The sequence below is a fragment of the Bufo bufo genome, chromosome 1, assembly GCF_905171765.1.
Source record: "Bufo bufo chromosome 1, aBufBuf1.1, whole genome shotgun sequence".
NCBI lineage: Eukaryota > Metazoa > Chordata > Amphibia > Anura > Bufonidae > Bufo > Bufo bufo.
Window position 1 is genome coordinate 507,407,200 of NC_053389.1, and position 13,346 is coordinate 507,420,545.

The 13,346-nt window shown below is 41.2% G+C and overlaps 1 protein-coding gene across 1 annotated transcript in view; it reads right to left on the minus strand.

Moving 5' to 3' along the window:
- The window catches only part of IMMP2L (inner mitochondrial membrane peptidase subunit 2), a 1,418,140-nt gene that overhangs the window by 386,247 nt on the left and 1,018,547 nt on the right, over window positions 1–13,346 (minus strand). The window lies entirely within an intron of this gene.

Genomic DNA, 13,346 nt, shown 5'->3' on the forward strand with positions numbered 1-13,346 from the left:
TATTTTTTGTCACAAGTTAGTGGAAAATGATGATTTTTTTTTTTTTTTTTTTTCATACAAAGTCTCATATTCCACTAACTTGTGACAAAAAATAAAAACTTCCATGAACTCACTATGCCCATCAGCGAATACCTTGGGGTCTCTTCTTTCCAAAATGGGGTCACTTGTGGGGTAGTTATACTGCCCTGGCATTCTAGGGGCCCAAATGTGTGGTAAGGAGTTTGAAATCAAATTCTGTAAAAAATGACGAGTGAAATCCGAAAGGTGCTCTTTGGAATATGGGCCCCTTTGCCCACCTAGGCTGCAAAAAAGTGTCACACATCTGGTATCTCCGTACTCAGGAGAAGGTGGGGAATGTGTTTTGGGGTGTCATTTTACATATACCCATGCTGGGTGAGAGAAATATCTTGGCAAAAGACAACTTTTCCCATTTTTTTATACAAAGTTGGCATTTGACCAAGATATTTATCTCACCCAGCATGGGTATATGTAAAAAGACACCCCAAAACACATTCCCCAACTTCTACTGAATACGGAGATACCAGATGTGTGACACTTTTTTGCAGCCTAGGTGGGCAAAGGGGCCCACATTCCAAAGAGCACCTTTCGGATTTCACTCGTCATTTTTTACAGAATTTGATTTCAAACTCCTTACCACACATTTGGGCCCCTAGAATGCCAGGGCAGTATAACTACCCCACAAGTGACCCCATTTTGGAAAGAAGAGACCCCAAGGTATTCGCTGATGGGCATAGTGAGTTCATGGAAGTTTTTATTTTTTGTCATAAGTTAGTGGAATATGAGACTTTGTATGAAAAAAAAAAAAATAAAAAATCAGCATTTTCCACTAACTTGCGACAAAAAATAAAAAATTCTAGGAACTCGCCATGCCCCTCACGGAATACCTTGGGGTGTCTTCTTTCCAAAATGGGGTCACTTGTGGGGTAGTTATACTGCCCTGGCATTCTAGGGGCCCAAATGTGTGGTAAGGAGTTTGAAATCAAATTCTGTAAAAAATGACCTGTGAAATCCGAAAGGTGCTGTTTGGAATATGGGCCCCTTTGCCCACCTAGGCTGCAAAAAAGTGTCACACATCTGGTATCTCTGTATTCAGGAGAAGTTGAGGAATGTGTTTTGGGGTGTCTTTTTACATATACCCATGCTGGGTGAGATAAATATCTTGGTCAAATGCCAACTTTGTATAAAAAAATGGGAAAAGTTGTATTTTGCCAAGATATTTCTCTCACCCAGCATGGGTATATGTAAAATGACACCCCAAAACACATTCCTCACCTTCTCCTGAGTACAGAGATACCAGATGTGTGACACTTTTTTGCAGCCTAGGTGGGCAAAGGGGCCCATATTCCAAACAGCACCTTTCGGATTTCACAGGTCATTTTTTACAGAATTTGATTTCAAACTCCTTACCACACATTTGGGCCCCTAGAATGCCAGGGCAGTATAACTACCCCACAAGTGACCCCATTTTGTAAAGAAGAGACCCCAAGGTATTTCGTGATGGGCATAGTGAGTTCATGGAAGTTTTTATTTTTTGTCACAAGTTAGTGGAATATGAGACTTTGTAAGAAAAAAAAAAAAAATCATCATTTTCCGCTAACTTGTGACAAAAAATAAAAAGTTCTATGAACTCATTATGCCCATCAGCGAATACCTTAGGGTGTGTACTTTCCGAAATGGGGTCATTTGTGGGGTGTTTGTACTGTCTGGCCATTGTAGAACCTCAGGAAACATGACAGGTGCTCAGAAAGTCAGAGCTGCTTCAAAAAGCGGAAATTCACATTTTTGTACCATAGTTTGTAAACGCTATAACTTTTACCCAAACCATTTTTTTTTTACCCAAACATTTTTTTTTTATCAAAGACATGTAGAACAATAAATTTAGAGCAAAATTTATATATGGATGTCGTTTTTTTTTGCAAAATTTTACAACTGAAAGTGAAAAATGTCATTTTTTTGCAAAAAAATCGTTAAATTTCGATTAATAACAAAAAAAGTAAAAATGTCAGCAGCAATGAAATACCACCAAATGAAAGCTCTATTAGTGAGAAGAAAAGGAGGTAAAATTCATTTGGGTGGTAAGTTGCATGACCGAGCAATAAACGGTGAAAGTAGTGTAGGTCAGAAGTGTAAAAAGTGGCCTGGTCTTTCAGGGTGTTTAAGCACTGGGGGCTGAGGTGGTTAATTTTAACAAATTCCCTGTATAATAGTTTACGACTAGAGAGGACTTTAATTCTAATCACCCCATAGTGCTATGTTGTACTGGTGACAGGATTCCTCTGGTGACTTGATTTTACACAATATTCACCTTGACCTATTTACTTACTGGTCAGATTGAGACTAACAAATATTACTTTGTGCAAGAATTTGGTCACAGATTTACTCACAAGGGGTTTGGTGCTATTTCTGGGGGTTAATTGAAAATGGTGAAAACATCTGGGTACAGTTATAATATAACGAACCCACTATTAACCGATTTTCAACTATATATTGGTCTTTTTGGTATTTACCCATCCTTTATGAAGATGACAAATTACAGCAGTTACTTTCCAATGGATGCAGAGTAGCATATAGAAAAGTTTCCACAACTGATCAAAAATAGCACTTAGTGACACCAATATTAAAAATTCACAAACCACATGGCTACATAATGCAGGTTTTTATCAATGTGGAGTTCATCTGTGCAAAACCTGTACCTATGTTCAATCCACCAAGGAGTTTGTAGACTCCAATGAAAGTAAACATTACAAAATAAAACAATATATCAATTGTAATTCCGAGGGTGTCATTTACAAAATAACTTGCACAGCCTGCAATCTTTCCTACATAGGCAGCACTACAATGAAACTAAAAACACGTTTTTTAGAACATTTAAACAACATAACTAATAGAAATAAAATTTGCTGCGTTTCTGGAGCGTCCAAACATTTTTATTGAAAGGCATGATGGAAAAACAGCTCCTCTTCAAGTGACAGGTATTGAAAAAGTCATAGTACCTAGAAGAGGGGGCAGTCTTAAAAAACATATATTGGAAAGAGAGGCCTATTGGATTTTTACATTAAATACAGTACACCCAGAAGGTATGAATTTTCGCTCAGATATTAGGTTACACTATTATTATACAATCATGTATTATATTTTTTATTTTATGTGTACATTTGTTAGCAGATATATATGTCTCTCTAAGGTATTTGTCTACATAAGATCCCGAAATTTCCCTTAATTTATTATTATTATTTATTTTTTTTATAGTTTTTTTTATGTGTTTTTTGTGTGTGTGTGTGGAATCTGGCATGGCTAGCAATGGCATTTATGGAGTTAAATGAGCAGGACTTGAAACAATCAGCCCTACAGCTGTATTACATAGCTTCAGTTTTCATAGTCCATTTAAATAGATATATTTATTCCTAGCCATGCTTTTAATTTCATTTTAGTTGATCTATGATTAAGACCTGTACAGGTCGAAACGCGTCAGTTCCTATGTACAGAAGGGACCTTTGTACATACTTTTAATGGAAGAAATAAAGATTTTTTTTAATTTTATTCGCTGGATCCTATATCTGTTTCTGGAACAACTGCTAAGCCACTAAGACATGGCCTCTCCCTGAAAACTGAAGATGGAAGAATGGCAAGAAGAAAGACATTTTTGAAAGCAAGCCATAAGAAGTAGTGATGATCGCGAATATTCTAATTGGGAATTTTTATTGCCAATATTGGCACTTCGAGAATTGGCGAATATCTAGAATATAGTGCTATATATTCGTATTCGCGAATATTCAAGATTCTTTTTTTATTTGAACCCATGATCCCTCACTGCTTCTTGCTTGTGGGCCAATGAGAAGGCTGCAATGTCTTTGACTTTAGGAGTAGTGTTGATTGTGAATTTTGGTATTGCAAATTTTTATCTCGAATTTTCCAATTGACGATTTTTGCAATAAAGAAAATAATGACTGGAGATCACGAATTTGAGAATTCGTGAATATATGACGAATATTCACGAAATATCGCAAATTTGAATATTGCCCCTGCCGCTCATCCCTTTTTGCCACAAGTCATGTAGGGAACACAGCAAACATGTGAAAGAAGGTGCTCTGGTCAGATAAGACCAAAGTTGAACTTTTTGGCCTAAATGCAAAACACTGTGGGGGTCACTTACTAACCAGAAATATGCCTGTATAGTTGTATTTCTGGTGAAGATTGCAGAGCAAAGGTCCGTTGCGCCACAATCTGCGACTTTTTCCGCTCACGCCAGGTCTAGTTTAGTTGTAGAAAATGGTCTAAATGTAAGACAGCTAGGAAGCCATCTTACATTTAGAAGTGGCAGTGGATCCGCTGAAATAATATAGAGGCAAGTGACTCTAAATAACTCTGGCAGATCCACCGCCAGCTATAGGGGATATTAAGATTGGTGTCTAAAACGCTGGTCTTAATAAATGACCCCCAATGTGTGGTGGAAAACTAACACTGCACATCACCCTGAGCACACCATCCCCAGCAGGGACAGGGAAGCTGGTCAGAGTTGATGGGAAGATGGATGGAGCTAAATACAGGGCAATTCTCAAGGAAAACTTGTTAGAGGCTGCAAAGGACTTGAGATTGGAGCAGAGGTTCACCTTCCAGCAGCACAATGAGCCTAAGCATGCAGCCAGGGCTACAATGGAATGGTTTAGATCAAAGCATGTTCATGTGTTAGAATGGCCCAGTCAAAGTCCAAAATCTTATTGAGAATCTGTGACAAGACTTGAAAATTGCTGCTCACAGACACTCTCCATTCAATCTGACTGAGCTTAAGCTATTTTGAAAGAAGAATGGGCACACATTTCAGCCTCTAGATGTGCAAAACTGGTAGACACATGCCCCAAAAGATAAGCAGCTATAATGGAAGAAAAAGGTGGTCCTACAAAGTATTGACTCAGGGGACTGAATGCAAATTTGCTCCACACTTTCCAGTTTTTTTTATTTATTAACCCCTTAGTGACCACGCATATTTTTTAAAAATCTCATTCTAAGAGCTAGAACTTTTTTGTTTTTTCATCAATGTACAATTTTTTATTTCAAGTTATAGTTTTTAATGCACCATTTTGGGTACATGTAATGATTGATTAAAGCCAGCTATTTAGCTAAAACCCCTTTGTTTACATCAGTAAAAAGGTATATTAGTGTTCACTAAGGGGTTAACACATTTCGAAAACCATGTATAATTTCTTTTTCACTTCACACATACACATGCTACTTTGTGTTGGTCTATGACATAAAATCCCAATAAAGTCCATTTGTTTGTGGGCGTAACATTCAAGAATGTGTAAAGGTTCAAGGGGATTGAATACTTTTCCAAGGCACTGTACTAAAATGCTAAAAATAGTTGGCAAACTGACCAAACACTGACTGTGTGAATAAGGCTTAAAAATGGCCAGAACAGGAGAGGGGAATATAAATCAACTGTAAGTCCTGCAGACAAGTTCAGTGGCGTACATATAGGGGTCGCACTTGCGACCAGGCCCGGCCGCTTGTGGACCCTTGGCCCCTGCAGCTGCGCATGCGCTAAAGTAGTTCAGATGAGTCTTGACAGATCCGAATGAATCTCTCTCTTCTTGCGGTCAGCCGTCAGCGCCGGGCAGGAGCGAACACGGCGTCGGCATCAATCCCGCGAGACCGCGTGCGCGCCTGAACTCACGCAGCAGACGGGACCCAGACGGAAGAGAGACGAAGAGCGAGTACCGCCGAGGAGACAGTGGTAGCTTGCCCTAGCAGCGCCGCAGCAGCAGCCGGTAAGTAAGGAAAAGCCTCACTGACTGGACATGAGGAGGCACTTCATACTGGCAAATGAGGGGGAGGGGGTTGGCACTTCTTACTGGCAAATAGGGGGGGGGATGGCACTTCTTACTGGCAAATGGGGGGGTTGGAAACTTGGCACTTACTGGCAAATGGGGGGTTGGCACTTACTGGCAAATAGAGGGGGGTTGGTACTTCATACTGGCAGATGAGGGGGGGTTGGCACTTCTTACTGGCAAATGAGGGGGGTTGGCGCTTACTGGCAAATGAGGGGGGGTTGGCACTTCTTACTGGCAAATGAGGGGGGGTTGGCACTTCTTACTGGCTAATGAGGGGGGTTGGCACTTGATACTGGCAAATGAGGGGGGTTGGCACTTGATACTGGCAAATGAGGGGGGGTTGGCACTTCATACTGGCAAATGAGGGGGGGTTGGCACTTGATATTGGCACATGGGGGGGTTGGCACTTCTTATTGGCAAATCGGGGCGGTTGGCACTTGATACTGGCACATGGGGGGGAGAGAGGCACTTGTTACTGGCACCTTATTGGGGGCACTATTGGGGACCACAGGGCACAGGCACAGTATTGGGGTAGTAGGATGTTTTGTCCAGAAGATGGTAGGGTGATGGAAAAGTAGTAAACTAAGATTTTTTTTTTTGTAAAACTGCAGAGATTAAAAATGGCGTAAAAATGGTGGTCTGGTCTGAAAGGAGAAGACGAGGACAGAGAACATGTACATCGAAGGAGACATCACTGGATGTAAGCGGTACGGGCGCGATTTATGGGTGGGGCTGTGTGTGGATTGTGGTTTGAGGGCGGGTGGGGACACAGGGGCCCCAAAATCTCCTATTGCCCGGGGAAATGCCCCTCCCGACACCGGGGGGGGGGGGGGGGGGGGAACCATGGATCAGTTTCGCACCGGGGCCCCATGGATTGTGTGTACGCCACTGGACAAGTTGTATCCGGTGGGGAGGGAGAGGAATGAGACATGGCTTACCAGAAGGCTGGGTGAGAATCATGTAACTGCACAGGTGGTGGCGTAGGGCACACTTAAATATGCTTGCGTGTGGATCAAATTGGTAGCCGGAAGTGACGCACCTGGATCATGTTCACATATAGCTTCTTTGTATGATACAGCTTCAACTTGCACTTGTGGATTGTACATCAGTCATTGATTTCTAGAAGTGTTCCTGAGCCCATGCAGTGATTTCCAGTACAGAATTATGTCTGTTTTTAATGGGTACCCACAGATCATGAGCATCCAATATTGACCGTTGGCCCTGTCTCTTGCACACATGGATTTCTCCAGATTCTCAGAAATTTTTGATGATGTTATGTACCGTAGATGGTGGATATTTTGCAGATTGGTGAACCTCTGCACATCTTTGCTTCTGAGAGAATCTGCCTCTCTAACATGCTCTTTTTATACCCAGTCATATGACTATTAGTACCACTTTTCCAGCCTTTTGTTGCCTCATCCCAACTTTTTTGAGATGCGTTCCTGCCATCAAGTTTTAAATGACTTCATTTTTTCATGAAATGGTAAAATGTGTCACTTTCAACCACTGATATGTGTTCTATGTTCTATTGTGAATGCGATATCGGTCTATGAGATTTACAAACCATTGTATTCCTTCTTCATTTACACTTATTTACAATTTACCCAGCATCTCAACCTTTTTAGAATTGTTTTTGTACACAAACAGACTGCTATTAAAGGGGGCGGTCCAGACTACAGAGCTAAAATGCTTTTATAGGCAGAGATCCAGACTACACAACCAGAAGGCTATAAATAGAGACATCAAGACTGCTGTCATATACTGGGGAGCTCTAGGTGACACATAGCCATAATATTTAAGTAGCACATTTTTCTTAATAAAACAAATTGTAAGAAATCACGCAGTTACAGTATATTCCTGGTTTACAGTTTGGGTGGCATTACAAATGTATGATAGCAGCAATGCTGATTGTTATATATGCAATCAAATGATTGTTGATTAGTGGTTCTGATTAGGGATGAGCGAACCCGAACTGTATAGTTCGGGTTCGTACCGAATTTTGGGGTGTCCGTGACACGGACCCGAACCCGCAAAGCAGCCAATCAACAAGCGTCATACTACTTGGCCCAAGAGGCCATCACAGCCATGCCTACTATTGGCATGGCTGTGATTGGCCAGTGCACCATGTGACCCAGCCTCTATTTAAGCTGGAGTCACGTAGCGCCGCACGTCACTCTGCTATGATCAGTATAGGGAGAGGTTGCAGCTGCGACGTTAGGGCGAGATTAGGCAGATTAACTCCTCCAAAAGACTTCATTCTGTGATCGATCTGCAGCTGTGGATCATTAAAGTGCTATTATTGACTTGCTCACTTATTTGAGGCTGCCCAGAGCGTTTTTAGATCACTTTTTTTCTGGGGTGATCGGCGGCCATTTTGTGACTTGTGGTGCGCCAGCACGAGCTATCACCAAGTGTATTTTACCATCGATAGTGTGGTTATTTTGTGCTATATCCTACATCAGCTGCAGGCTGAGCCTGTGTCACCCAAGTGCATTTAACCATCAACAGTCTGATTATTTTTTGGCCATATACTACATCAGCTGCAGGCTGAGCCTGTGTCACCCAAGTGCATTTAACCATCACCAGTGTGGTTATTTTTTGGCCATATATTACATCAGGGGCAAGTTGAGCCTGTCACCCAGCGCCTAAAAAATAGACCTGACATTTCTATTCAACCAAATCTGCACAGTTTTAGCTGGTCAAGTTATTTGTAGTGACCGTAAAAGCAGACTTTTTGTTCTGGGTTGAAAAAGCATTCCCAAATTTGCCATTCTGAAAATAACTAGTTTGTGGTATTTGAGGCTTACTTGAAATCTATCCCAAAAAGAAAATCTTACATTGAAGTTATTGATAGTGTCATTCAGAAAAACCTAAGACACACGCTAGCGTGCTGATAGAAGTGTCATTCTGTGATTAAACCTATAACTGTCACACAGCGCAAAAAAAAACAGGTCTCACATCTCTATTCAACCAAATCTGCACAGTTTTAGCTGGTCAAGTTATTTGTAGTGACCGTAAAAGCAGACTTATTGTTCTGGGTTGAAAAAGCATTCCCAAATTTGCCATTCTGAAAATAACTAGTTTGTGGTATTTGAGGCCTACTTGAAATCTATCCCAAAAAGAAAATCTTACATTGAAGTTATTGATAGTGTCATTCAGAAAAACCTAAGACACACGCTAGCGTGCTGATAGAAGTGTCATTCTGTGATTAAACCTATAACTGTCACACAGCGCAAAAAAAAACCAGGTCTCACATCTCTATTCAACCAAATCTGCACAGATTTAGCTGGTCAAGTTATTTGTAGTGACCGTAAAAGCAGACTTTTTGCTCTGGGTTGAAAAAGCATTCCCAAATTTGCCATTCTGAAAATAACTAGTTTGTGGTATTTGAGGCCTACTTGAAATCTATCCCAAAAAGAAAATCTTACATTGAAGTTATTGATAGTGTCATTCAGAAAAACCTAAGACACACGCTAGCGTGCTGATAGAAGTGTCATTCTGTGATTAAACCTATAACTGTCACACAGCGCAAAAAAAAACAGGTCTCACATCTCTATTCAACCAAATCTGCACAGTTTTAGCTGGTCAAGTTATTTGTAGTGACCGTAAAAGCAGACTTTTTGCTCTGGGTTGAAAAAGCATTCCCAAATTTGCCATTCTGAAAATAACTAGTTTGTGGTATTTGAGGCCTACTTGAAATCTATCCCAAAAAGAAAATCTTACATTGAAGTTATTGATAGTGTCATTCAGAAAAACCTAAGACACACGCTAGCGTGCTGATAGAAGTGTCATTCTGTGATTAAACCTATAACTGTCACACAGCGCAAAAAAAAACAGGTCTCACATCTCTATTCAACCAAATCTGCACAGTTTTAGCTGGTCAAGTTATTTGTAGTGACCGTAAAAGCAGACTTTTTGTTCTGGGTTGAAAAACCATTCCCAAATTTGCCATTCTGAAAATAACTAGTTTGTGGTATTTGAGGCCTACTTGAAATGTATCCCAAAAAGAAAATCTTACATTGAAGTTATTGATAGTGTCATTCAGAAAAACCTAAGACACACGCTAGCGTGCTGATAGAAGTGTCATTCTGTGATTAAACCTATAACTGTCACACAGCGCAAAAAAAAAACAGGTCTCACATCTCTATTCAACCAAATCTGCACAGTTTTAGCTGGTCAAGTTATTTGTAGTGACCGTAAAAGCAGACTTTTTGTTCTGGGTTGAAAAAGCATTCCCAAATTTGCCATTCTGAAAATAACTAGTTTGTGGTATTTGAGGCCTACTTGAAATCTATCCCAAAAAGAAAATCTTACATTGAAGTTATTGATAGTGTCATTCAGAAAAACCTAAGACACACGCTAGCGTGCTGATAGAAGTGTCATTCTGTGATTAAACCTATAACTGTCACACAGCGCAAAAAAAAACAGGTCTCACATCTCTATTCAACCAAATCTGCACAGTTTTAGCTGGTCAAGTTATTTGTAGTGACCGTAAAAGCAGACTTTTTGTTCTGGGTTTAAAAAGCATTCCCAAATTTGCCATTCTGAAAATAACTAGTTTGTGGTATTTGAGGCCTACTTGAAATCTATCCCAAAAAGAAAATCTTACATTGAAGTTATTGATAGTGTCATTCAGAAAAACCTAAGACACACGCTAGCGTGCTGATAGAAGTGTCATTCTGTGATTAAACCTATAACTGTCACACAGCGCAAAAAAAAACAGGTCTCACATCTCTATTCAACCAAATCTGCACAGTTTTAGCTGGTCAAGTTATTTGTAGTGACCGTAAAAGCAGACTTTTTGTTCTGGGTTGAAAAAGCATTCCCAAATTTGCCATTCTGAAAATAACTAGTTTGTGGTATTTCAGGCCTACTTGAAATCTATCCCAAAAAGAAAATCCTACATTGAAGTTATTGATAGTGTCATTCAGAAAAACCTAAGACACACGCTAGCGTGCTGATAGAAGTGTCATTCTGTGATTAAACCTATAACTGTCACACAGCGCAAAAAAAAACAGGTCTCACATCTCTATTCAACCAAATCTGCACAGTTTTAGCTGGTCAAGTTATTTGTAGTGACCGTAAAAGCAGACTTTTCGTTCTGGGTTGAAAAAGCATTCCCAAATTTGCCATTCTGAAAATAACTAGTTTGTGGTATTTGAGGCCTACTTGAAATCCATCCCAAAAAGAAAATCTTACATTGAAGTTATTGATAGTGTCATTCAGAAAAACCTAAGACACACGCTAGCGTGCTGATAGAAGTGTCATTCTGTGATTAAACCTATAACTGTCACACAGCGCAAAAAAAAACAGGTCTCACATCTCTATTCAACCAAATCTGCACAGTTTTAGCTGGTCAAGTTATTTGTAGTGACCGTAAAAGCAGACTTTTTGTTCTGGGTTGAAAAAGCATTCCCAAATTTGCCATTCTGAAAATAACTAGTTTGTGGTATTTGAGGCCTACTTGAAATCTATCCCAAAAAGAAAATCTTACATTGAAGTTATTGATAGTGTCATTCAGAAAAACCTAAGACACACGCTAGCGTGCTGATAGAAGTGTCATTCTGTGATTAAACCTATAACTGTCACACAGCGCAAAAAAAAAACAGGTCTCACATCTCTATTCAACCAAATCTGCACAGTTTTAGCTGGTCAAGTTATTTGTAGTGACCGTAAAAGCAGACTTTTTGTTCTGGGTTGAAAAAGCATTCCCAAATTTGCCATTCTGAAAATAACTAGTTTGTGGTATTTCAGGCCTACTTGAAATCTATCCCAAAAAGAAAATCTTACATTGAAGTTATTGATAGTGTCATTCAGAAAAACCTAAGACACACGCTAGCGTGCTGATAGAAGTGTCATTCTGTGATTAAACCTATAACTGTCACACAGCGCAAAAAAAAACAGTTCTCACATCTCTATTCAACCAAATCTGCACAGTTTTAGCTGGTCAAGTTATTTGTAGTGACCGTAAAAGCAGACTTTTTGTTCTGGGTTGAAAAAGCATTCCCAAATTTGCCATTCTGAAAATAACTAGTTTGTGGTATTTCAGGCCTACTTGAAATCTATCCCAAAAAGAAAATCTTACATTGAAGTTATTGATAGTGTCATTCAGAAAAACCTAAGACACACGCTAGCGTGCCGATAGAAGTGTCATTCTGTGATTAAACCTATAACTGTCACACAGCGCAAAGAAAAAAACAGGTCTCACATCTCTATTCAACCAAATCTGCACAGTTTTAGCTGGTCAAGTTATTTGTAGTGACCGTAAAAGCAGACTTTTTGTTCTGGGTTGAAAAAGCATTCCCAAATTTGCCATTCTCAAAATTGTGGTGAACGGGAACAATGAGGAAAACATCTAATAAGGGACGCGGACGCGGACGTGGACATGGTCGTGGTGGTGTTAGTGGACCCTCTGGTGCTGGAAGAGGACGTGGCCGTTCTGCCACAGCCACACGTCCTAGTGAACCAACTACCTCAGGTCCCAGTAGCCAGCAGAATTTACAGCGATATTTGGTGGGGCCCAATGCCGTTCTAAGGATGGTAAGGCCTGAGCAGGTACAGGCATTAGTCAATTGGGTGGACCGACAGTGGATCCAGCACGTTCACATTATCTCCCACCCAGTCTTCTGCAGAAAGCGCACAGATGGCGCATGAAAACCAAGCCCATCGGTCTGTCACATCACCCCCATGCATATCAGGGAAACTGTCTGAGCCTCAAGTTATGCAGCAGTCTCTTATGCTGTTTGAAGACTCTGCTGCCAGGGTTTCCCAAGGGCATCCACCTAGCCCTTCCCCAGGGGTGGAAGAGATAGAATGCACTAACGCACAACCACTTATTTTTCCTGATGATGAGGACATGGGAATACCACCTCAGCACGTCTCTGATGATGACGAAACACAGGTGCCAACTGCTGCGTCTTTCTGCAGTGTGCAGACTGAACAGGAGGTCAGGGATCAAGACTGGGTGGAAGACGATGCAGGGGACGATGAGGTCCTAGACCCCACATGGAATGAAGGTCGTGCCACTGACTTTCACAGTTCGGAGGAAGAGGCAGTGGTGAGACCGAGCCAACAGCGTAGCAAAAGAGGGAGCAGTGGGCAAAATCAGAACACCCGCCGCCAAGAGACTCCGCCTGCTACTGACCGCCGCCATCTGGGACCGAGCACCCCAAAGGCAGCTTCAAGGAGTTCCCTGGCATGGCACTTCTTCAAACAATGTGCTGACGACAAGACCCGAGTGGTTTGCACGCTGTGCCATCAGAGCTTGAAGCGAGGCATTAACGTTCTGAACCTTAGCACAACCTGCATGACCAGGCACCTGCATGCAAAGCATGAACTGCAGTGGAGTAAACACCTTAAAAACAAGGAAGTCACTCAGGCTCCCCCTGCTACCTCTTCTGCTGCTGCCGCCTCGGCCTCTTCTGCTGCTGCTGCCGCCGCCTCGGCCTCTTCCTCCGCCTCTGGAGGAACGTTGGCACCTGCCGCCCAGCAAACATG